Genomic DNA, 23,658 nt, shown 5'->3' on the forward strand with positions numbered 1-23,658 from the left:
TACCCGTTCACCCTAAACCTTCACAAATGATGCCAGTTCCGTTGAGCTATTGAAAAATACATTCTGGCTTTCAAAAAAGTAACCCAGAGGGCATTTTCTCACATAGGCAAGGTCATAAACAACTGTCAAGTGAAGTTGAAATAGCAACAAATCAAATAGTAACAAAAACATTTTTACAGAATTTTAAATCTTACAAAGCATTTTCATGTTCATTATCTAATTTAATCCCCAAATCAACGTCATGAGATAGTTATTATTTCCCCATTAGAAATGACCACATATTAAATCCTTAGTGATTGCTCAAGAAAAGCTGAAATCTTGAGTGTTACATCCATTAATGCCATGGTTGGGTGTTTTCCCATGGGAACACTGGATGCTAAAATCCACAGGGATTTTCAGCTCAAGATGGCAGACTAGGAAATATATTTACTTTCTGTTCCTCCTGAAACCATATCTCAATAAAACTGTAGAAATACCAAAATTAATCAACCAATAAAAGCCAAGATATTTTGGAAGTCATCAACCACAGAAAGATTTCAACACATTTCGAGAAGGCAAACAATGAAATGGAGGAGCCGTGAATAAAATAATGAAGAAAAAAAGGCTGAACCTAAGTAAGGTCTGCACAAAGCCACTCAGCTTTTGCTGAGCTCCGGTTATAGTAAAGGGCAGAGGAAAGAAGAGGGGCTGAAAACAAGGAGACAAAACGTCATTTTAGGAAAAACAGTTCATTTAATGAGCTCCAGGGAACACTCAGCCTGCTGCCATACTAACTCATGAATTACAATGGATTGTTGGTAAGCAAGACAAGAAAACAGGGAAGAAACAAAAGAAACAAAAATCAAGACATTGTTTCTAACTGAACTCTTCTCAAAGGAGATCGAGGAATTATGGTTCAATGCCACAGCTGTAAATCATTTCTGCTCTTGGAGAGGTTACAAAGGGCTTATAATATTTCCCTTTTGTTCAGACAGAATTTAGGTCTGAGCAAAAGCTTTTGTGTCCTCCAACCCCAACATTTATTGGGGATGGAAGCCCAGATTTGCTGGGACATACCATAAAAAGAATCTCATGAGCAGAGGGTCAAACTGATTTTGGAATATATGAATTATGTCCAGTGTGAGTTTCAATAGGTTTTAAAATATATACATACATACATATATATATATATATACATTTTTACTGATCTATATGATTTTGGGTTCTGAAACTTCTACATGTCACATGCGTGATACATAACAGACAATGTCAGCCCCAGGAGGGAGAAAACACTCCAATGAAGCAAGCCAAAGAAACAAGTTTTAAGCAAGGTCAAGTGATGTGTAGACCAGGATTGTTCAATTCCTACCTGTCATGCTGAAGCTTCCAGCTCCTGAATAACAACACATGCTTCCCTTGTCCTAGACAGCCAAGAGTATGTCTCCTCTCTTGGGCATAAGAATCTCTAGAGTTACATATCTGTAGTAAGAGTGGACCCAGCTGGCATACTCACAATGACCAAATTGTGTTGATCGTACTTTATACCAATACATCGCCCCACGCTGAAGTTGCAATAAATGATATATTTGCTTTCTAGACATGAATGAGACGCCTTACTGGATATACTCCAGGAAGGCCAGAGAAGCTGGCTTCTAATCCATACGGAACAATTCACTGGTGAATTTCTTTCACGATAGCCCATGATTTATCTAGAATATCATCTTGACATATCTGGATCCTTCAAACTAGACAAAGGGAAAATACGGGCTTCAAGCCTCAATTAGAAATATGGAATGGTGCCATGCTGACAACTGGTGGTCCCTGACCTGTATCTTCTGAGATTAGAACACAGTGTGGTGGATGACCAATTCATGCATTGAACAAAAGAAGACCTCCTACAGGGCAGTGTAGCTGTTCGTTACAGGTATGGCACTTAGGGCTAAGTACCATAAGGACTACAAGAGAAAAAGAAAAACAAGTAACACATGAAGCATATACGATAAGGAGGCACCACAGTCCAGAGCACGAGCTCTGGAATCACACAGGCTTGGATCGAATCCCAGCTAAGCCACTACCATCTATATACCCTGAAGGACAGGCCAAGGTTTAAATGTTGTTTTACCAGATTTCAAAAAAGAAGTGAAGAAAGAACCTATCTGCCGGGAAGGGACATCGTGGGGTGCAGTATCCAGTCGGATCAGGGCTCTGCATCTCCTGCTCAGAAACCTTGGCCACCTGGCTCATGGTGATGCTGGCAGCTGAGCAGCCCTGGAGAAGGCGATCCTGTCTCCAGGTCTCGCAGAGAAGCTGGGGAGGTCTCCGGACGAGGTGGCCCACACCCTGGTAAGCTCTGGCTGCCTCCTGCCCTCAGGTCTGAGCAGGCTCTGGCCTCTGGGCCCCGTGGTGGGGAAGGCCTGGCCGATACATACACAGGGCTGAGGGGCCTGCAGAGCCAGTCCCCAGGCAGGGTGAGCTCTGGAGGAGGCTTCCACAGTCCCCAGCAGTCTCCGCATGGTGGCCCAGCTGGCGCCAAACACCTGCCACCCACAGCGAGAAGTCCCAGCCACTAGAAAGTCCAGAAGGGGCCCCACCCTTTCCCTTTGGGCCTGGGTTAAGCCACCAGCTGGGCTTGCACGTGACCCCTGCCTCACCCCCTGCCCCGCCCGCCCTTTCTCTGTGACACGTACAATGGATATGTCATAAAGCCAGGCTGAGCCAGTGCTATAAATTCAGAGGAGTTAGAATCTAGGAAGAAGCTCTCCCACTTTCACTCTCTGCTCTCAGATCAGGCAGGCAGTACCTCTAATATGGAAGCTATGGACACCACACCTCCCTCCCAGGCTGTCCTCTTCCATTCTGCTCATGTTTTCCCCAGCACCCCATTGACGGCTTTGGCGGGTATCGGGGCTTCAGCAGGCAGCACGTCTGACCCCGAACCTATGGACACCACACCTCCTTCCCATGCTGTTATCTTCCATTCTGCTCCTGTTTTCCCCAGCACCCCATTGACGGCTTTGGCGGGCATCGGTGCTTCAGCAGGCAGCACCTCAGACCCCGAACCTATGGACACCACACCTCCTTCACACGCTGTCATCTTCCACTCTGCTCCTGTTTTCCCCAGCACCCCATTGACGGGTTTGGCGGGCATCGGTGCTTCAGCAGGAATCACGTCAGACCCCGAACCTATGGACACCACACCTCCTTCACATGCTGTCATCTTCCATTCTGCTCCTGTTTTCCCAAGCACCCCAGTTTCGGCTTTGGCGGGCATCGGTGCTTCAGCAGGGAGCACGTCAGACCCCGAACCTATGGACACCACACCTCCTTCACACGCTGTCATCTTCCATTCTGCTCCTGTTTTCCCCAGCACCCCATTGACGGCCCTGGCGGGCATCGGTGCTTCCGCAGTCAGCACGTCTGACCCCGAACCTATGGACACCACACCTCCTTCCCAGGCTGTCATCTTCTATTCTGCTCCTGTTTTCTCCAGCACCCCATTTTCGGCTTTGGTGGGCATCGGTGCCTCAGCAGTCAGCACCTCAGACCCCGAACCTATGGACACCACACCTCCTTCCCAGGCTGTCATCTTCCATCCTGCTCCTCTTTACCCCAGCACCCCATTTACCGCTTAGGCCGGCACTGGTGCTTCAGCAGGCAGCACCTCTAACACCAAAGCTATGGACACCACACCTCCTTCCCAGGCTGTCATTTTCCAGTCTGCCCTGTCTCCAAGTAGAACCACTACCCATTTCACACTGCTCTTCCCAGTTCTGGGAACACACCACCCAGTGGTAGCAATGCCTCAGCCCATGCCTCGACTCATTTACCTGCAACGTGAGCCAACAGATAGACCAACACTTCAAAGTTATGACAGAAAATTGAGTAAGTTATACGCTTGGAATTTCATTTATTATTATTAACAAGCACAACTGTAGTGCTTAGACTATAACAAGTACTATTCTAAGGGCTTACCAAATATTAACTCACTTATTCCTCATAATGGCAACCCTAGTGGTAGGGAATATTCATAGTGTTCACTTTTTGGGGGGAAACTGAGGCTCAGAGACGTTGAATAGCTTGCCTAATGCCACACAGTTAGTAGGTGGCAAAACCCGGGATTAAAACCAGACCATCTAGACTTTCATCACTTTGCTGTGTCACCTTATTATAAGTTGTGGTTAGGGAAGGGACTAAATTGACAAGACTCTGAACTAAAAGGAGAAGGGAGAAATGAGAAAATGAGTGATCCTAGAAACTAGAGAAGGTTTAGGCTCAGAAATTTCTGGTGATGAGACCCAGAAGAACAAGAACTTGGTTGGAATGTTAACTTGGGGTAGAATCTGAATCCACTGAGAAATGGTTTTGTTTCCTGTAAAATTTAGAAAGGTCAGTTGGATGAAGATTAACGAAGACAAAAGTAGAAAGGAAAAGAAAAAGGTGCCTTAAGTGAGACATAACCGCTCCCCTCTACGTACCCACAGGTTGTGTCCTGTGGGAAAGGATGGAGCTCTCTCTACCGGGTTGGTCACCAGGCTGAACAAGGAGAAACATGGCAACCATTGTACTGGTTTTGATGATCCCTCAAAACCAAGGCTTCAGTTTCCAAGAACGACCTACGGTAGCATAACTAGTGTGTGTCACACATGCCACTAAGTGTGTTTCCAGTCACACATTTTAATTGGGGAAATACTTCCTATGAGGTAGGCATTAGTTCGCTATGGCTGCTGTAACAAATTACTACAAATGTGCTTGCTTCTAACAAAACACACTTATTTTCTTATGGTTCTGGAAGACAGAGGTCCAAAACCAGTTTCCCTGGGCTGAAACCAGGAGTCAACAGGGCCATCCATCCTCCTTCTAGAGGCTCTAAGCGAGAATCTGTTTCTTCGCCAGCATTCCTTCACTTCTGGCCACATCAATCCAACCCCAACTTCATCATCACATTCTCTTTGGGGTAAAAATTCCCTCTGCCTCTCTCTTACGAGAACACCAGTGGTTATATTTGGGCCCGTCCAGGTAGTCCAGGAGAATCTTCCCATCTGAGAACCATTACTTTCATCCCACTGGCAAAGTGCCTTCTGCCATTTAAGGTGACATTCACAGGTTCTGGAGAGTAGGATGTGGACATTTGGGGGCAATGGTATTATTCGGTCTACTACAAGGTAGATACTATTATCTTTCTCAGATGTAGGAAATGACGTTTAGGGAAGTAGTCTGTCTCAGGTCTACAATTTCCAGAGTAGAGACTTACATTCTGCCACTGACACTTTAGGACACACCCTAAACAACTTTAATCTGTGTCCTTAACTACTGCGTAATCCTTGGTTAAGAGTCACACTTAGGTATCAAGACCCAATTGAATAGAACGCAAGTACTGTCTCCTCTTTCACTATGTTTGCCTGGTGTACTGATGAATCTTGCCCAGAGCAGAAGAGTTCAGAAAAGTGTTATGCAGGTGTACGAAGAGAAAGCATTTACTGTTTGATGTGCACGGAGGAACGGAAGGCTTTTTCAAATAAAATAAAATAAAATATGCCACCAAATAGTCAATTGTCACAACAGAGGTAACCCCGTGGGAGTCATGAGGAGACTAAAATTATCTCCAATTGTGCAGGGCAGAAAAGTTTCAATGAAGGCAGGTGTAGTTCAGCCAAGGCCTACAGCACAGAAGTAGGAATTTGGGTATGTACGAATGGGAAAAAAGACATTTGAGGCATGGGAAATAGTTTAATGCAGAATGGACGAGAAATATGCATTAGACCTTTTCTAAAACAACTGGCTTATTAACTCAGTAAATCGATTTAGTCAGTCAAACTAGCTTTAGCTGATTACTTATCCAGGGGATAGCTGTTGAGAGTAATTTTTGTCACAGAACAGTAAATAAAATGGTTGAACTATAGCTTTAGGCTTGCTAAGCGAAATAGATGGCTCTAGATGATTTTCAAGTGACTTACTTGGTAGTACTCACGAAATTGGGGGTTAACAATTGCTTAAGAAAACAAAGAGAATTGATTTTAAATAAAGTAGCTACTGTGTAAACTATCTGTTCAGTAGCTCATGTTAAACGGATGTTTATAATCCCCATTGGACAACCAACTACATTTTTGCAAATGGCAATGTGAATTGCTGTTGCATAAACTATAGCAATGACCACCTATGTAATTTGTTGTCCAAACCAGAAATCTTCTAACAATACTGGTGTCCTAATAAAAATAAGCACGAAGGGAACACACAGTGGGTGTCTCCCGTGTGCCTGTGCATGCATCTATATCTCACTGAACCCTCATAACAGCCCCCAAGAGAGGGACTCTGGGCGTCCCCATGCTGCTTGTGGAGAAACAGGCACAGGAAGGTTCAATAGTCTATCTACCTAATATCGCACAGAGGGTGGCAGAGCCCGTTTTTAAACCACCTGCCTCCAATACCAGGTGCCAGGAGCCAGACTCAGCCTACAGCTCTCTTCTGCTCGCCTGGAGGTGAAACAATGTGTCATGATTAGCCAAATCCCGTCTTCACTCATCAAGGTAGGTTGAACACCTGCACGTCCTCCAAGTAGCATGTAGCATAAGCAATAAGATGTCTGTCCCGTGATCGTCCAGGAACTTGGAATCAGCTGTGCCTGGTTAGGCTGAGCTGGTTTAGAGTGGAGAGGACCACCGATCTTCCACCTGGGCAAGTGCCTTTTGACCTCCTGCCATCAGAGGGCCGAAATCTCCAGCCTGAGAATGTGCTGAGCCCTGTAGCCTAGTTACGCCAGCTCAGAACAATGATGAGCACACCTTTTTCCAGTCACCTTTCCTCATGCTCCCCATGCCTCATACTGCCCTGCTTCTTTATTCTTTATCCCACAGATACCCAAAGCCCCTTGCCTTTGGGGAGGCGGATTTGAGACCTATTGTCACGTCACGTCCTCGCTTGGCTGCCCTGTGAATAAACCTCCTCTTTGCTGCAAACCTCAGCATTTCAGTGTTTTGGCTTGCTGCGCCTCAGACAGAATGGTTGGGAGCAGTGGTACAGGTCCCTTGCCTGTGAGGGATGCTGGTTCCTAGTAGTCACGTTGCGGATGTTTTCTCCTCTCGGGGTGGGGGCGGGGCAGACATCCTGCTCTTCCGGAAAGGGAGAAACACAGGTGCCAAACCCTTGCCCTCAGCGTCACCGTCACCTAGGAGCTTGTTAGAAGCACAGAATCCAGGCCCCACCCAGAACTACTGAATACCAGCCTGCATTTAACAAGATCCACAAGAGAGGCATACCCATATTAAAGTTGGAGAGGCACCAAGCTGTCATCGTCTTCTCCACGGCTAATGAAAACGAAGCAAAGGTTCATCCCGAGCCGACTCTGCCTCAGTCACCTGGATATCACATGAGCTCATTTAATCCTCCCCAGAACCTGCAAATGAGACTGAGGGTCAGAGTGGTCTAGCACCCAAGGTTCCATAAAAGAACATGACCAAGGCTCACTGGAGCCCAGACTTCCAAAAAAGAAGGCCCCTGAGCACAGCATGGCACCACCGCAGCCCAAACCGTGGGCCTGGAGGGTAGGCCAGGCTCCCCACGCAGAGTTCACACCATTCGACAGATGCCCACAGCAGACCACAAGGCAATATGAGAAGTAAGTTCTGATTGTGGAATCTCTGAATTTTGAGATTTAAAGAAAAAAATCTGTTTTCGGGGGATGGTTAAAACAGTTCTACCAAGGAGTAAAGAGAGGGCATCTCAAGGCCCCTTCTGGACTTAGAATTTAATGCCTACTTATGGAGAAATGCTCCGTGCATTTGCTCAGCCCTACGTCGAGATGAAGTTCTCTGTGCCCTAGAAGCTTAGGTTCTAAAAAGGCCACAGAAATGGGTGAGACCTCAAAAATGCCAGAACAATGCAACGGCCTTAATCAGACTGTCTTTGCTTTGCCTTGCTTACAAGTCACTGACTTTAAACTGAATATGGTGTCATGTCTTTACGTTTCTTGAAGCTTTTTTTTTTTACAAAAGATCATATAAAGATTTTCTTCCATGGTAAAACTTTTATATTGTATTTCTCTTAAACTGGAGTGTGGTACATTTACCCTCCATCAGATGATTGCTTACAACTCACCTTGCTTTATTAAGAATACCGCTAGAGGCTTCTATGTCCCTACTAACAAAAATACATTTTCAGGCCCATTCAAACCAGTGAAAATCCAAGATTTCAGAGCACAAGATAATGAAAATTCTCTCTATCCACGTCTTTTACTACTTTTAGCCTGTTAACAGTCCCTAAGTGTGTCAGATGAAAGGTACTGTCGCGGGAATTGACATCTTTAACAGCATTCCATACAGGTAAGTCTTGATTGTTCCAATTTCTCAGAAAGTTGGACACATTTACTGCCTCTATGACATCTCTAGGGTGTGTGGAAGAAATAAAAAAGAGGCCTGTACAATGTATTTCTCAAAATATACACACAAAGAGTTTGCACATACAAACAGGGAAACCTTATAAATAATGTATGGGGAGCAAAGTATTGTCGGTAACGGAACTACTCATTTCGAAAGACAACACTGTCACCAAGTGTCCCCTCACCAAAACTGACTGGGAATGTTTAGGGGCCACCAAACCAGAGGTGGAGATTTTTAGGCACATTCTTGCCAGAAAAGAGAGCCTAGGGCATAAACCACTCAACTTGTTGGCACGAATGCCAGGGCAACCCAAGCAAGTGGATATAGAAGCCTACGTAATGCTTGGAAGTAGGAAGCTTTGGGGGACTACACCTGGGCTGGTACTGGCCTCCCTCCCCAAAGGGACAAGGAGAGCAGAAACCTGGATGGAGTCAAGAGAGAGCAAAAAGAAAGGCAAGGCTGGGTATGGAGCAACGTTTGGATCCAGGGGCATGTGTCTCAGAACTGCTGGGGCTCTGCAGACCAGCTGCATCCCCATTCTCCTTGACCCTCATTGGTATAATGAACTCAGGGTGGGCGCATCCCGGCTGCCAAGTCACTTCCACCCGTCCATGGAGTTGACGGTTACTTGCTCACAGTGAACCAACCGCTCTGGACCTAACAGCTACTGCAGGGGGCGGTAGTGGAGAACAAGGTGACGACAAGGACCAGATGTGAAGGAGGAAGAGACATTCAGCGGACCGACTGGGTGGACTGATGGTGTGGCGTTAAGTCTGCAGAGCTAAAGGGGCCAGATGTAGAAAAGGGAAGGGGAACCATGAGGATATGGTCAAGCCCCTTCGTATAGATGTTTCATCCGTATGTTGTATGCAAGTTCCATTCAATTTGCTCTGAGTGAAAAAGAGAGAACAAAATTATCCTTTAAACCATGTCAGTGATTTTATTTACCATCTCATTTGATGAGCTCATAGCCCAGGGTCAGAGGGAAATGGGAGCTGTGAGTCTGCCATCTCTCAGGAAGTCTCAGGCCTCAGAGGCCCCTCATAGCCAAACTACCTCACCTTTTGCACCTTTCAAGCAACGTTATTCCTAAGTGCGAGTCACCCTCTTCATCAGGTTCTCCAAGAAACAGCAGTCTCTCTCAATGACAGAGGAAAAATGGGCTACTTTGGCTTTCTGAGGCACAATATGTAGTTCTCCAAAATGGTACCTGCCTGGGGGATTTTTCAAGAAAATTAAGCATCAGTGGTGATTTGTTTGTCTTCACATAACGTATGACCGAGATGTGCTGAGAAATAAGAAAAGGACGAACGAATCAAGGGCAGCTGATCCAAGGAGGCAAGGGGCAACTTCCACAGCCTACGTGGAAAGCTAGAGGAAGGGAACATCCAGCTGGTGGGAGCTGAAGACAGGGGCCAGTCCTCCTTGGTCTCGGGATGCCACCCCCTCTTCCTACATCTTCACGCTCTCCTTCTCTGTTGGCCCCTCCCAGCCATATTAAAGAGCCACAAGGAAATGCTCTCCTCCATTCCATTTTCCTGTCCTCCTATCCACCCCTCCCTTCTTTCCCTTTGCCATCAATTTCTTGACTTGCCCCCCATTTCTCCCCTCCCATCTACACTGCGATCTGTTTTCTGCCCCACTACTCCCGTGAAACTGACCTCCTTGAAGCCCCCAATGATTTCTCTGTTGACAAGTCCAGGGGACTACTTCTCAATCCTTATCTTTGTGACCGCCAAGCCGAGTTAGACCTTAAACAACGTCTCTGTCTTGAAAATCTCTTCCCTTGGCTTCTGCGCCACCTTTCCTTTTCTTTTCATGACACAGATCACAACCAGTGCTGCAGATTCCATCGAATTAAGGAATGCTGTTGCCTACATGTGTGAATGAGCTAAAGTGAGTACAGTACTGAAGTAGAGGACACCTAAAGTGAAACGTCTTCATGTACGTCCACGTGGCTGAGCAGCAAGTTAACCTTTCATACATGTGTTAAAGAAGAAGAGTTGGGTTTTATTTTATTTACTTTTCCCTGGACTGTGTTGAATGGCTATCATCTACAAGTTCAGGCTACTTTTTGCTGAGGATTAATAATGCACTGGGAGAGCTGAGAGAAAACTGAATAATAGAGCTGTCATTTTCTTGACCAGTTCACCTTAGTTTCCCAAACTCTAAGTCTTTCTCCAATTCTTTTCCCTTTTTATTGTAGTAAAATGAACATAACACAAAATTCACCATTTGGATCATTTTACAATTCACTGTACCATTCAGTGGAATTTACTACTGTCACAATGTTGTGCAACTATCACCACTGCCTAGCTGCAAAACATTTTCATCAACCAAGAGGAAACCTACACCCATTTTAAGGAGTCATTCCCAATTTCCCTCTCTTCCAAACCCCTGGCAACCACTAATGTATAATCTTTTCTGTGTGTATGGATTTGCCACTGCTGGACATTTCATATAAATGGAACCATACAATATGTAGCCTTTCATGCCTGACTTCTTTCACTTAGTTGCATCCATCATGTAGCATGTATCAGAAATCCACTCACTGTTACAGCTGAATCCTTCATACTGTTTGAATACAAAATTAAAAATACGTTGAGAGTGAAGCTCTGTTTTAATGGCACATCTATTAGGCCAATTCATTGAAAGAAGCTGAAGATGGAGATGTTGTTGTGAAATGATAATCGTTGAGAAGCCTCAGCCAATTGGATAATGAAAAGTTTGGGAAATGTTGCAAAAAATTAGCTGATTTATATTAAAAGCCTATTAAACAAGGATTCAGGAGATTGTCTTTCTCTTGCAGGTAACTTAAATGAGGCAGAAAGAAATAACTGCCCTTTAAAACACATTTTGAAAGGATTCTATTTATTCTTAATAGACGAATGGGAGGGAGTACAGCAAGTTCACATCCAATATGGACTCCCTGTCCAAACACTGTTTGTCGTTCTAGCCACCGCTATCGAATTATATTTCTTGAGAGTAAGGCAGCTCAATTCCTGCATATTACTTTCTAAACTTCATCCATCAAATCCATTAATACAGTATAAACAAGAGTTGTTCATGTTTAAGTGCAGTTCAAATATCAGGTATAAAGAACCCCCAGTAAGAAAAAGAATCCTATATCTCTTGCCAGAATGTGGTCAGCTCTGGGGTGCTCTGCTAGCTGAAAGACACATTCCTTATTAAGAGGATAGAGGCTGCTTAAGAGGGATGAGAGCCAAAAAAATTTAACTACATATATGTGTTAAGAACAGTGCTAGGTTATCTCATGTTCTATATCAGTCAAGGCTCACCATTTTACATACGTGAAAAGCAAAGTTAAAAGTGTATTCGTAGGGCTTCCCTGTTGGCGCAGTGGTTAAGGATCCACCTGCCAGTGCACGGGACACACGTTTGAGCCCTGGTCCGGGAAGATCCCACATGCCACGGAGCAACTAAGACCATGTGCCACAACTACTGAGCCTGCGTGCTAGAGCCCGTGAACCACAACTACTGAAGCCCACGCACCTAGACCCCGTGCTCAGCAACAGCGAGAAGCCACCACAATGAGAATCCCGCGTACTGCAACAGAGTAGCCCCCGCTCACTGCAACTAGAGAAAGCCTGCGCACAGCAACGAAGAGCCTAGGCAGCCAAAGATAAATAAATAAATACGTCTATTTTTTAAAAAATGTGTTTTAGTAACTTACTAAAAGGCACGCAATCAGTAAACATGAGCAAGGATTCAATCCCAAATCTGTCACACTGAAGTTGAAGCTAATACTCGAGATTGATAAAAACAGCACTAATTTAAAACTTCAGAGGTATTTGTTACTTCATACTTTCACTAATGCTCTTTGGAGATAAATCATTTCATTTATATGGGCCTTAGTTTTTACAACTATAATAGTTGGAAGCTTGACTAGGTGATCTGTATGTAGCCTTCCAATTCTAAAATGTTCCACTAATTTGGATTCCTACAATAATTGCCCTTGCAATACATGCATGCTGCCACCAAGTAGCAGTAGAGACTACTAGTTCCTTTTTTATCCCTAGTGGGGGTGCATTTTGACAGCAGACTTATCCGTCAATAGTACAACCTGTTAGTATAACTATAAGATAACAAAATAATCTGGTATTCTTTCCTGTAAAAGAGAAGCTTTACATTGTGTCTGTGAATCGTACCAGAATCACCTGTAGCTTTATAAATATAGAGGAAATCCTGAACCCATTGAATGAGAATCTTCAGAGACAGGACTTGGGCATCTGGAATTTTGGGCTCCCGTCATTTGTATATTTTATTTCATTTTATTTTTGCCTATGTACAATATTTGCCACATCCTTTTGAATCTTTAAAAGGTTCTTTCTGTTTTAAATTTTAGAATATTCCATAATCTTCACCTACTTTTCATAAGGTGTTATCTGTTATGTTTATTCGATCTTGTGCTTCTCCTGGTTAAGACTTCTTTCTTTCCTTTTTTTTTTCTCGTGGCCCTGCCTCATGTCTTGCAGGATCTTAGTTCCCTGACATGGGATTGGACCCCAGGGTCCCAGCAGTGAAAGCGCCATGTTCTAAACACTGGACCACCAGGGAAGTCCCAAGATTTCAGTTTTAAATGACTTTTTTCCCACTCTAATTCATTCCTGGGATCAGTTTCATGTTTGGACATTAAAGCAACCTTGCATTGCCAGAATAAAGCTACTTTGATTTTGATATATGATTGTTTTACATACCATGGATACAGTTTGTGCTTCTCTTTACACATTTTGCATGCATGTTCAAAGGAGAAACTGGCCTGTGATTCTATTCTTGTAATATCCTTTATAGATTATTTTTAAGATTCTATACTTTATTTTTTATTTATTTATTTTTGGCTGCATTGGGTCTTCATTGCTGCATGCATGCTTTCTCTAGTTTTGGCGAGCGGGGGTCTATTCTTTGTTGCAGTGAGTAGGCTTCTCATTGCAGCCTTCTGACCGCATGGGCTTCTGACACCATTCGTCGGTGCTACTTCAGTTCCTTACCCCTTCCCTTCTGACCCTGGGCGGTGAAATCCTCTTTCTGCGGCTGGCCTGCGGCAGAAAGTCAATGAGGCAAGAGTAGGCTTGGAGTATCCAAGGAGCAGAAAGGATGTCAGCGTGTGAAAAACAGAGCGAGCAAATTGGAGAGGAGAAGGAAACACTCAGAGAGGAAACAGAGGCCCAGATTTCTAGGTCTGTGGAGGCACTCTGAGGACTTTGCACTTTCTGTGAAGAAGCCACTGAAGAAATTTGAGTGACATGATCTGACTTATGTTTTAACAAGATCTCTCTGGATGCCACGTTGATTAGAGATTGTAGGAGAGCAAGGACAAGCCCCAGAAGACCAACAGTTGATTCAAAGAAGTGATTACTCAAACCTGGTCCCCCTCCTCAATGAGGACGCAGGGCAGGAATCGACAAATAATGGCCACAAATCAAATCAGGCTCTCAGCCTGGATCTGTGGGACTGTGAGCTAATAACGGTTCTCACGTTCAGAAAGCTTGTTGAAGAAGAAAGAGGAGGAGAAGCTACAGAAACTGTATATGGCCCACAAAGCCTAAGATATTTAAAATCCAGAAGATGCTTTCCAACACCTGATGTAAAGCATGTGGCTGGTAGGAGGTCCTCAACCAAATTTGGAAGAGGAATACATGAGTCAGTTCGTTCCTGAAAACACTGTAAAGTGATAGGGGTCAAGAAACATTTACCCGTTCACCCTAAACCTTCACAAATGATGCCAGTTCCGTTGAGCTATTGAAAAATACATTCTGGCTTTCAAAAAAGTAACCCAGAGGGCATTTTCTCACATAGGCAAGGTCATAAACAACTGTCAAGTGAAGTTGAAATAGCAACAAATCAAATAATAACAAAAACATTTTTACAGAATTTTAAATCTTACAAAGCATTTTCATGTTCATTATCTAATTTAATCCCCAAATCAACGTCATGAGATAGTTATTATTTCCCCATTAGAAATGACCACATATTAAATCCTTAGTGATTGCTCAAGAAAAGCTGAAATCTTGAGTGTTACATCCATTAATGCCATGGTTGGGTGTTTTCCCATGGGAACACTGGATGCTAAAATCCACAGGGATTTTCAGCTCAAGATGGCAGACTAGGAAATATATTTACTTTCTGTTCCTCCTGAAACCATATCTCAATAAAACTGTAGAAATACCAAAATTAATCAACCAATAAAAGCCAAGATATTTTGGAAGTCATCAACCACAGAAAGATTTCAACACATTTCGAGAAGGCAAACAATGAAATGGAGGAGCCGTGAATAAAATAATGAAGAAAAAAAGGCTGAACCTAAGTAAGGTCTGCACAAAGCCACTCAGCTTTTGCTGAGCTCCGGTTATAGTAAAGGGCAGAGGAAAGAAGAGGGGCTGAAAACAAGGAGACAAAACGTCATTTTAGGAAAAACAGTTCATTTAATGAGCTCCAGGGAACACTCAGCCTGCTGCCATACTAACTCATGAATTACAATGGATTGTTGGTAAGCAAGACAAGAAAACAGGGAAGAAACAAAAGAAACAAAAATCAAGACATTGTTTCTAACTGAACTCTTCTCAAAGGAGATCGAGGAATTATGGTTCAATGCCACAGCTGTAAATCATTTCTGCTCTTGGAGAGGTTACAAAGGGCTTATAATATTTCCCTTTTGTTCAGACAGAATTTAGGTCTGAGCAAAAGCTTTTGTGTCCTCCAACCCCAACATTTATTGGGGATGGAAGCCCAGATTTGCTGGGACATACCATAAAAAGAATCTCATGAGCAGAGGGTCAAACTGATTTTGGAATATATGAATTATGTCCAGTGTGAGTTTCAATAGGTTTTAAAATATATACATACATACATATATATATATATATATATACATTTTTACTGATCTATATGATTTTGGGTTCTGAAACTTCTACATGTCACATGCGTGATACATAACAGACAATGTCAGCCCCAGGAGGGAGAAAACACTCCAATGAAGCAAGCCAAAGAAACAAGTTTTAAGCAAGGTCAAGTGATGTGTAGACCAGGATTGTTCAATTCCTACCTGTCATGCTGAAGCTTCCAGCTCCTGAATAACAACACATGCTTCCCTTGTCCTAGACAGCCAAGAGTATGTCTCCTCTCTTGGGCATAAGAATCTCTAGAGTTACATATCTGTAGTAAGAGTGGACCCAGCTGGCATACTCACAATGACCAAATTGTGTTGATCGTACTTTATACCAATACATCGCCCCACGCTGAAGTTGCAATAAATGATATATTTGCTTTCTAGACATGAATGAGACGCCTTACTGGATATACTCCAGGAAGGCCAGAGAAGCTGGCTTCTAATCCATACGGAACAATTCACTGGTGAATTTCTTTCACGATAGCCCATGATTTATCTAGAATATCATCTTGACATATCTGGATCCTTCAAACTAGACAAAGGGAAAATACGGGCTTCAAGCCTCAATTAGAAATATGGAATGGTGCCATGCTGACAACTGGTGGTCCCTGACCTGTATCTTCTGAGATTAGAACACAGTGTGGTGGATGACCAATTCATGCATTGAACAAAAGAAGACCTCCTACAGGGCAGTGTAGCTGTTCGTTACAGGTATGGCACTTAGGGCTAAGTACCATAAGGACTACAAGAGAAAAAGAAAAACAAGTAACACATGAAGCATATACGATAAGGAGGCACCACAGTCCAGAGCACGAGCTCTGGAATCACACAGGCTTGGATCGAATCCCAGCTAAGCCACTACCATCTATATACCCTGAAGGACAGGCCAAGGTTTAAATGTTGTTTTACCAGATTTCAAAAAAGAAGTGAAGAAAGAACCTATCTGCCGGGAAGGGACATCGTGGGGTGCAGTATCCAGTCGGATCAGGGCTCTGCATCTCCTGCTCAGAAACCTTGGCCACCTGGCTCATGGTGATGCTGGCAGCTGAGCAGCCCTGGAGAAGGCGATCCTGTCTCCAGGTCTCGCAGAGAAGCTGGGGAGGTCTCCGGACGAGGTGGCCCACACCCTGGTAAGCTCTGGCTGCCTCCTGCCCTCAGGTCTGAGCAGGCTCTGGCCTCTGGGCCCCGTGGTGGGGAAGGCCTGGCCGATACATACACAGGGCTGAGGGGCCTGCAGAGCCAGTCCCCAGGCAGGGTGAGCTCTGGAGGAGGCTTCCACAGTCCCCAGCAGTCTCCGCATGGTGGCCCAGCTGGCGCCAAACACCTGCCACCCACAGCGAGAAGTCCCAGCCACTAGAAAGTCCAGAAGGGGCCCCACCCTTTCCCTTTGGGCCTGGGTTAAGCCACCAGCTGGGCTTGCACGTGACCCCTGCCTCACCCCCTGCCCCGCCCGCCCTTTCTCTGTGACACGTACAATGGATATGTCATAAAGCCAGGCTGAGCCAGTGCTATAAATTCAGAGGAGTTAGAATCTAGGAAGAAGCTCTCCCACTTTCACTCTCTGCTCTCAGATCAGGCAGGCAGTACCTCTAATATGGAAGCTATGGACACCACACCTCCCTCCCAGGCTGTCCTCTTCCATTCTGCTCATGTTTTCCCCAGCACCCCATTGACGGCTTTGGCGGGTATCGGGGCTTCAGCAGGCAGCACGTCTGACCCCGAACCTATGGACACCACACCTCCTTCCCATGCTGTTATCTTCCATTCTGCTCCTGTTTTCCCCAGCACCCCATTGACGGCTTTGGCGGGCATCGGTGCTTCAGCAGGCAGCACCTCAGACCCCGAACCTATGGACACCACACCTCCTTCACACGCTGTCATCTTCCACTCTGCTCCTGTTTTCCCCAGCACCCCATTGACGGGTTTGGCGGGCATCGGTGCTTCAGCAGGAATCACGTCAGACCCCGAACCTATGGACACCACACCTCCTTCACATGCTGTCATCTTCCATTCTGCTCCTGTTTTCCCAAGCACCCCAGTTTCGGCTTTGGCGGGCATCGGTGCTTCAGCAGGGAGCACGTCAGACCCCGAACCTATGGACACCACACCTCCTTCACACGCTGTCATCTTCCATTCTGCTCCTGTTTTCCCCAGCACCCCATTGACGGCCCTGGCGGGCATCGGTGCTTCCGCAGTCAGCACGTCTGACCCCGAACCTATGGACACCACACCTCCTTCCCAGGCTGTCATCTTCTATTCTGCTCCTGTTTTCTCCAGCACCCCATTTTCGGCTTTGGTGGGCATCGGTGCCTCAGCAGTCAGCACCTCAGACCCCGAACCTATGGACACCACACCTCCTTCCCAGGCTGTCATCTTCCATCCTGCTCCTCTTTACCCCAGCACCCCATTTACCGCTTAGGCCGGCACTGGTGCTTCAGCAGGCAGCACCTCTAACACCAAAGCTATGGACACCACACCTCCTTCCCAGGCTGTCATTTTCCAGTCTGCCCTGTCTCCAAGTAGAACCACTACCCATTTCACACTGCTCTTCCCAGTTCTGGGAACACACCACCCAGTGGTAGCAATGCCTCAGCCCATGCCTCGACTCATTTACCTGCAACGTGAGCCAACAGATAGACCAACACTTCAAAGTTATGACAGAAAATTGAGTAAGTTATACGCTTGGAATTTCATTTATTATTATTAACAAGCACAACTGTAGTGCTTAGACTATAACAAGTACTATTCTAAGGGCTTACCAAATATTAACTCACTTATTCCTCATAATGGCAACCCTAGTGGTAGGGTTTTTGGGGGGAAACTGAGGCTCAGAGACGTTGAATAGCTTGCCTAATGCCACACAGTTAGTAGGTGGCAAAACCCGGGATTAAAACCAGACCATCTAGACTTTCATCACTTTGCTGTGTCACCTTATTATAAGTTGTGGTTAGGGAAGGGACTAAATTGACAAGACTCTGAACTAAAAGGAGAAGGGAGAAATGAGAAAATGAGTGATCCTAGAAACTAGAGAAGGTTTAGGCTCAGAAATTTCTGGTGATGAGACCCAGAAGAACAAGAACTTGGTTGGAATGTTAACTTGGGGTAGAATCTGAATCCACTGAGAAATGGTTTTGTTTCCTGTAAAATTTAGAAAGGTCAGTTGGATGAAGATTAACGAAGACAAAAGTAGAAAGGAAAAGAAAAAGGTGCCTTAAGTGAGACATAACCGCTCCCCTCTACGTACCCACAGGTTGTGTCCTGTGGGAAAGGATGGAGCTCTCTCTACCGGGTTGGTCACCAGGCTGAACAAGGAGAAACATGGCAACCATTGTACTGGTTTTGATGATCCCTCAAAACCAAGGCTTCAGTTTCCAAGAACGACCTACGGTAGCATAACTAGTGTGTGTCACACATGCCACTAAGTGTGTTTCCAGTCACACATTTTAATTGGGGAAATACTTCCTATGAGGTAGGCATTAGTTCGCTATGGCTGCTGTAACAAATTACTACAAATGTGCTTGCTTCTAACAAAACACACTTATTTTCTTATGGTTCTGGAAGACAGAGGTCCAAAACCAGTTTCCCTGGGCTGAAACCAGGAGTCAACAGGGCCATCCATCCTCCTTCTAGAGGCTCTAAGCGAGAATCTGTTTCTTCGCCAGCATTCCTTCACTTCTGGCCACATCAATCCAACCCCAACTTCATCATCACATTCTCTTTGGGGTAAAAATTCCCTCTGCCTCTCTCTTACGAGAACACCAGTGGTTATATTTGGGCCCGTCCAGGTAGTCCAGGAGAATCTTCCCATCTGAGAACCATTACTTTCATCCCACTGGCAAAGTGCCTTCTGCCATTTAAGGTGACATTCACAGGTTCTGGAGAGTAGGATGTGGACATTTGGGGGCAATGGTATTATTCGGTCTACTACAAGGTAGATACTATTATCTTTCTCAGATGTAGGAAATGACGTTTAGGGAAGTAGTCTGTCTCAGGTCTACAATTTCCAGAGTAGAGACTTACATTCTGCCACTGACACTTTAGGACACACCCTAAACAACTTTAATCTGTGTCCTTAACTACTGCGTAATCCTTGGTTAAGAGTCACACTTAGGTATCAAGACCCAATTGAATAGAACGCAAGTACTGTCTCCTCTTTCACTATGTTTGCCTGGTGTACTGATGAATCTTGCCCAGAGCAGAAGAGTTCAGAAAAGTGTTATGCAGGTGTACGAAGAGAAAGCATTTACTGTTTGATGTGCACGGAGGAACGGAAGGCTTTTTCAAATAAAATAAAATAAAATATGCCACCAAATAGTCAATTGTCACAACAGAGGTAACCCCGTGGGAGTCATGAGGAGACTAAAATTATCTCCAATTGTGCAGGGCAGAAAAGTTTCAATGAAGGCAGGTGTAGTTCAGCCAAGGCCTACAGCACAGAAGTAGGAATTTGGGTATGTACGAATGGGAAAAAAGACATTTGAGGCATGGGAAATAGTTTAATGCAGAATGGACGAGAAATATGCATTAGACCTTTTCTAAAACAACTGGCTTATTAACTCAGTAAATCGATTTAGTCAGTCAAACTAGCTTTAGCTGATTACTTATCCAGGGGATAGCTGTTGAGAGTAATTTTTGTCACAGAACAGTAAATAAAATGGTTGAACTATAGCTTTAGGCTTGCTAAGCGAAATAGATGGCTCTAGATGATTTTCAAGTGACTTACTTGGTAGTACTCACGAAATTGGGGGTTAACAATTGCTTAAGAAAACAAAGAGAATTGATTTTAAATAAAGTAGCTACTGTGTAAACTATCTGTTCAGTAGCTCATGTTAAACGGATGTTTATAATCCCCATTGGACAACCAACTACATTTTTGCAAATGGCAATGTGAATTGCTGTTGCATAAACTATAGCAATGACCACCTATGTAATTTGTTGTCCAAACCAGAAATCTTCTAACAATACTGGTGTCCTAATAAAAATAAGCACGAAGGGAACACACAGTGGGTGTCTCCCGTGTGCCTGTGCATGCATCTATATCTCACTGAACCCTCATAACAGCCCCCAAGAGAGGGACTCTGGGCGTCCCCATGCTGCTTGTGGAGAAACAGGCACAGGAAGGTTCAATAGTCTATCTACCTAATATCGCACAGAGGGTGGCAGAGCCCGTTTTTAAACCACCTGCCTCCAATACCAGGTGCCAGGAGCCAGACTCAGCCTACAGCTCTCTTCTGCTCGCCTGGAGGTGAAACAATGTGTCATGATTAGCCAAATCCCGTCTTCACTCATCAAGGTAGGTTGAACACCTGCACGTCCTCCAAGTAGCATGTAGCATAAGCAATAAGATGTCTGTCCCGTGATCGTCCAGGAACTTGGAATCAGCTGTGCCTGGTTAGGCTGAGCTGGTTTAGAGTGGAGAGGACCACCGATCTTCCACCTGGGCAAGTGCCTTTTGACCTCCTGCCATCAGAGGGCCGAAATCTCCAGCCTGAGAATGTGCTGAGCCCTGTAGCCTAGTTACGCCAGCTCAGAACAATGATGAGCACACCTTTTTCCAGTCACCTTTCCTCATGCTCCCCATGCCTCATACTGCCCTGCTTCTTTATTCTTTATCCCACAGATACCCAAAGCCCCTTGCCTTTGGGGAGGCGGATTTGAGACCTATTGTCACGTCACGTCCTCGCTTGGCTGCCCTGTGAATAAACCTCCTCTTTGCTGCAAACCTCAGCATTTCAGTGTTTTGGCTTGCTGCGCCTCAGACAGAATGGTTGGGAGCAGTGGTACAGGTCCCTTGCCTGTGAGGGATGCTGGTTCCTAGTAGTCACGTTGCGGATGTTTTCTCCTCTCGGGGTGGGGGCGGGGCAGACATCCTGCTCTTCCGGAAAGGGAGAAACACAGGTGCCAAACCCTTGCCCTCAGCGTCACCGTCACCTAGGAGCTTGTTAGAAGCACAGAATCCAGGCCCCACCCAGAACTACTGAATACCAGCCTGCATTTAACAGGATCCACAAGAGAGGCATACCCATATTAAAGTTGGAGAGGCACCAAGCTGTCATCGTCTTCTCCACGGCTAATGAAAACGAAGCAAAGGTTCATCCCGAGCCGACTCTGCCTCAGTCACCTGGATATCACATGAGCTCATTTAATCCTCCCCAGAACCTGCAAATGAGACTGAGGGTCAGAGTGGTCTAGCACCCAAGGTTCCATAAAAGAACATGACCAAGGCTCACTGGAGCCCAGACTTCCAAAAAAGAAGGCCCCTGAGCACAGCATGGCACCACCGCAGCCCAAACCGTGGGCCTGGAGGGTAGGCCAGGCTCCCCACGCAGAGTTCACACCATTCGACAGATGCCCACAGCAGACCACAAGGCAATATGAGAAGTAAGTTCTGATTGTGGAATCTCTGAATTTTGAGATTTAAAGAAAAAAATCTGTTTTCGGGGGATGGTTAAAACAGTTCTACCAAGGAGTAAAGAGAGGGCATCTCAAGGCCCCTTCTGGACTTAGAATTTAATGCCTACTTATGGAGAAATGCTCCGTGCATTTGCTCAGCCCTACGTCGAGATGAAGTTCTCTGTGCCCTAGAAGCTTAGGTTCTAAAAAGGCCACAGAAATGGGTGAGACCTCAAAAATGCCAGAACAATGCAACGGCCTTAATCACACTGTCTTTGCTTTGCCTTGCTTACAAGTCACTGACTTTAAACTGAATATGGTGTCATGTCTTTACGTTTCTTGAAGCTTTTTTTTTTTACAAAAGATCATATAAAGATTTTCTTCCATGGTAAAACTTTTATATTGTATTTCTCTTAAACTGGAGTGTGGTACATTTACCCTCCATCAGATGATTGCTTACAACTCACCTTGCTTTATTAAGAATACCGCTAGAGGCTTCTATGTCCCTACTAACAAAAATACATTTTCAGGCCCATTCAAACCAGTGAAAATCCAAGATTTCAGAGCACAAGATAATGAAAATTCTCTCTATCCACGTCTTTTACTACTTTTAGCCTGTTAACAGTCCCTAAGTGTGTCAGATGAAAGGTACTGTCGCGGGAATTGACATCTTTAACAGCATTCCATACAGGTAAGTCTTGATTGTTCCAATTTCTCAGAAAGTTGGACACATTTACTGCCTCTATGACATCTCTAGGGTGTGTGGAAGAAATAAAAAAGAGGCCTGTACAATGTATTTCTCAAAATATACACACAAAGAGTTTGCACATACAAACAGGGAAACCTTATAAATAATGTATGGGGAGCAAAGTATTGTCGGTAACGGAACTACTCATTTCGAAAGACAACACTGTCACCAAGTGTCCCCTCACCAAAACTGACTGGGAATGTTTAGGGGCCACCAAACCAGAGGTGGAGATTTTTAGGCACATTCTTGCCAGAAAAGAGAGCCTAGGGCATAAACCACTCAACTTGTTGGCACGAATGCCAGGGCAACCCAAGCAAGTGGATATAGAAGCCTACGTAATGCTTGGAAGTAGGAAGCTTTGGGGGACTACACCTGGGCTGGTACTGGCCTCCCTCCCCAAAGGGACAAGGAGAGCAGAAACCTGGATGGAGTCAAGAGAGAGCAAAAAGAAAGGCAAGGCTGGGTATGGAGCAACGTTTGGATCCAGGGGCATGTGTCTCAGAACTGCTGGGGCTCTGCAGACCAGCTGCATCCCCATTCTCCTTGACCCTCATTGGTATAATGAACTCAGGGTGGGCGCATCCCGGCTGCCAAGTCACTTCCACCCGTCCATGGAGTTGACGGTTACTTGCTCACAGTGAACCAACCGCTCTGGACCTAACAGCTACTGCAGGGGGCGGTAGTGGAGAACAAGGTGACGACAAGGACCAGATGTGAAGGAGGAAGAGACATTCAGCGGACCGACTGGGTGGACTGATGGTGTGGCGTTAAGTCTGCAGAGCTAAAGGGGCCAGATGTAGAAAAGGGAAGGGGAACCATGAGGATATGGTCAAGCCCCTTCGTATAGATGTTTCATCCGTATGTTGTATGCAAGTTCCATTCAATTTGCTCTGAGTGAAAAAGAGAGAACAAAATTATCCTTTAAACCATGTCAGTGATTTTATTTACCATCTCATTTGATGAGCTCATAGCCCAGGGTCAGAGGGAAATGGGAGCTGTGAGTCTGCCATCTCTCAGGAAGTCTCAGGCCTCAGAGGCCCCTCATAGCCAAACTACCTCACCTTTTGCACCTTTCAAGCAACGTTATTCCTAAGTGCGAGTCACCCTCTTCATCAGGTTCTCCAAGAAACAGCAGTCTCTCTCAATGACAGAGGAAAAATGGGCTACTTTGGCTTTCTGAGGCACAATATGTAGTTCTCCAAAATGGTACCTGCCTGGGGGATTTTTCAAGAAAATTAAGCATCAGTGGTGATTTGTTT

This window comes from Delphinapterus leucas, chromosome 12 (genome assembly GCF_059928025.1).
Source record: "Delphinapterus leucas isolate spDelLeu-1000000601 "Yukka" chromosome 12, BTC_Dleu_Yukka2, whole genome shotgun sequence".
Classification (NCBI taxonomy): domain Eukaryota; kingdom Metazoa; phylum Chordata; class Mammalia; order Artiodactyla; family Monodontidae; genus Delphinapterus; species Delphinapterus leucas.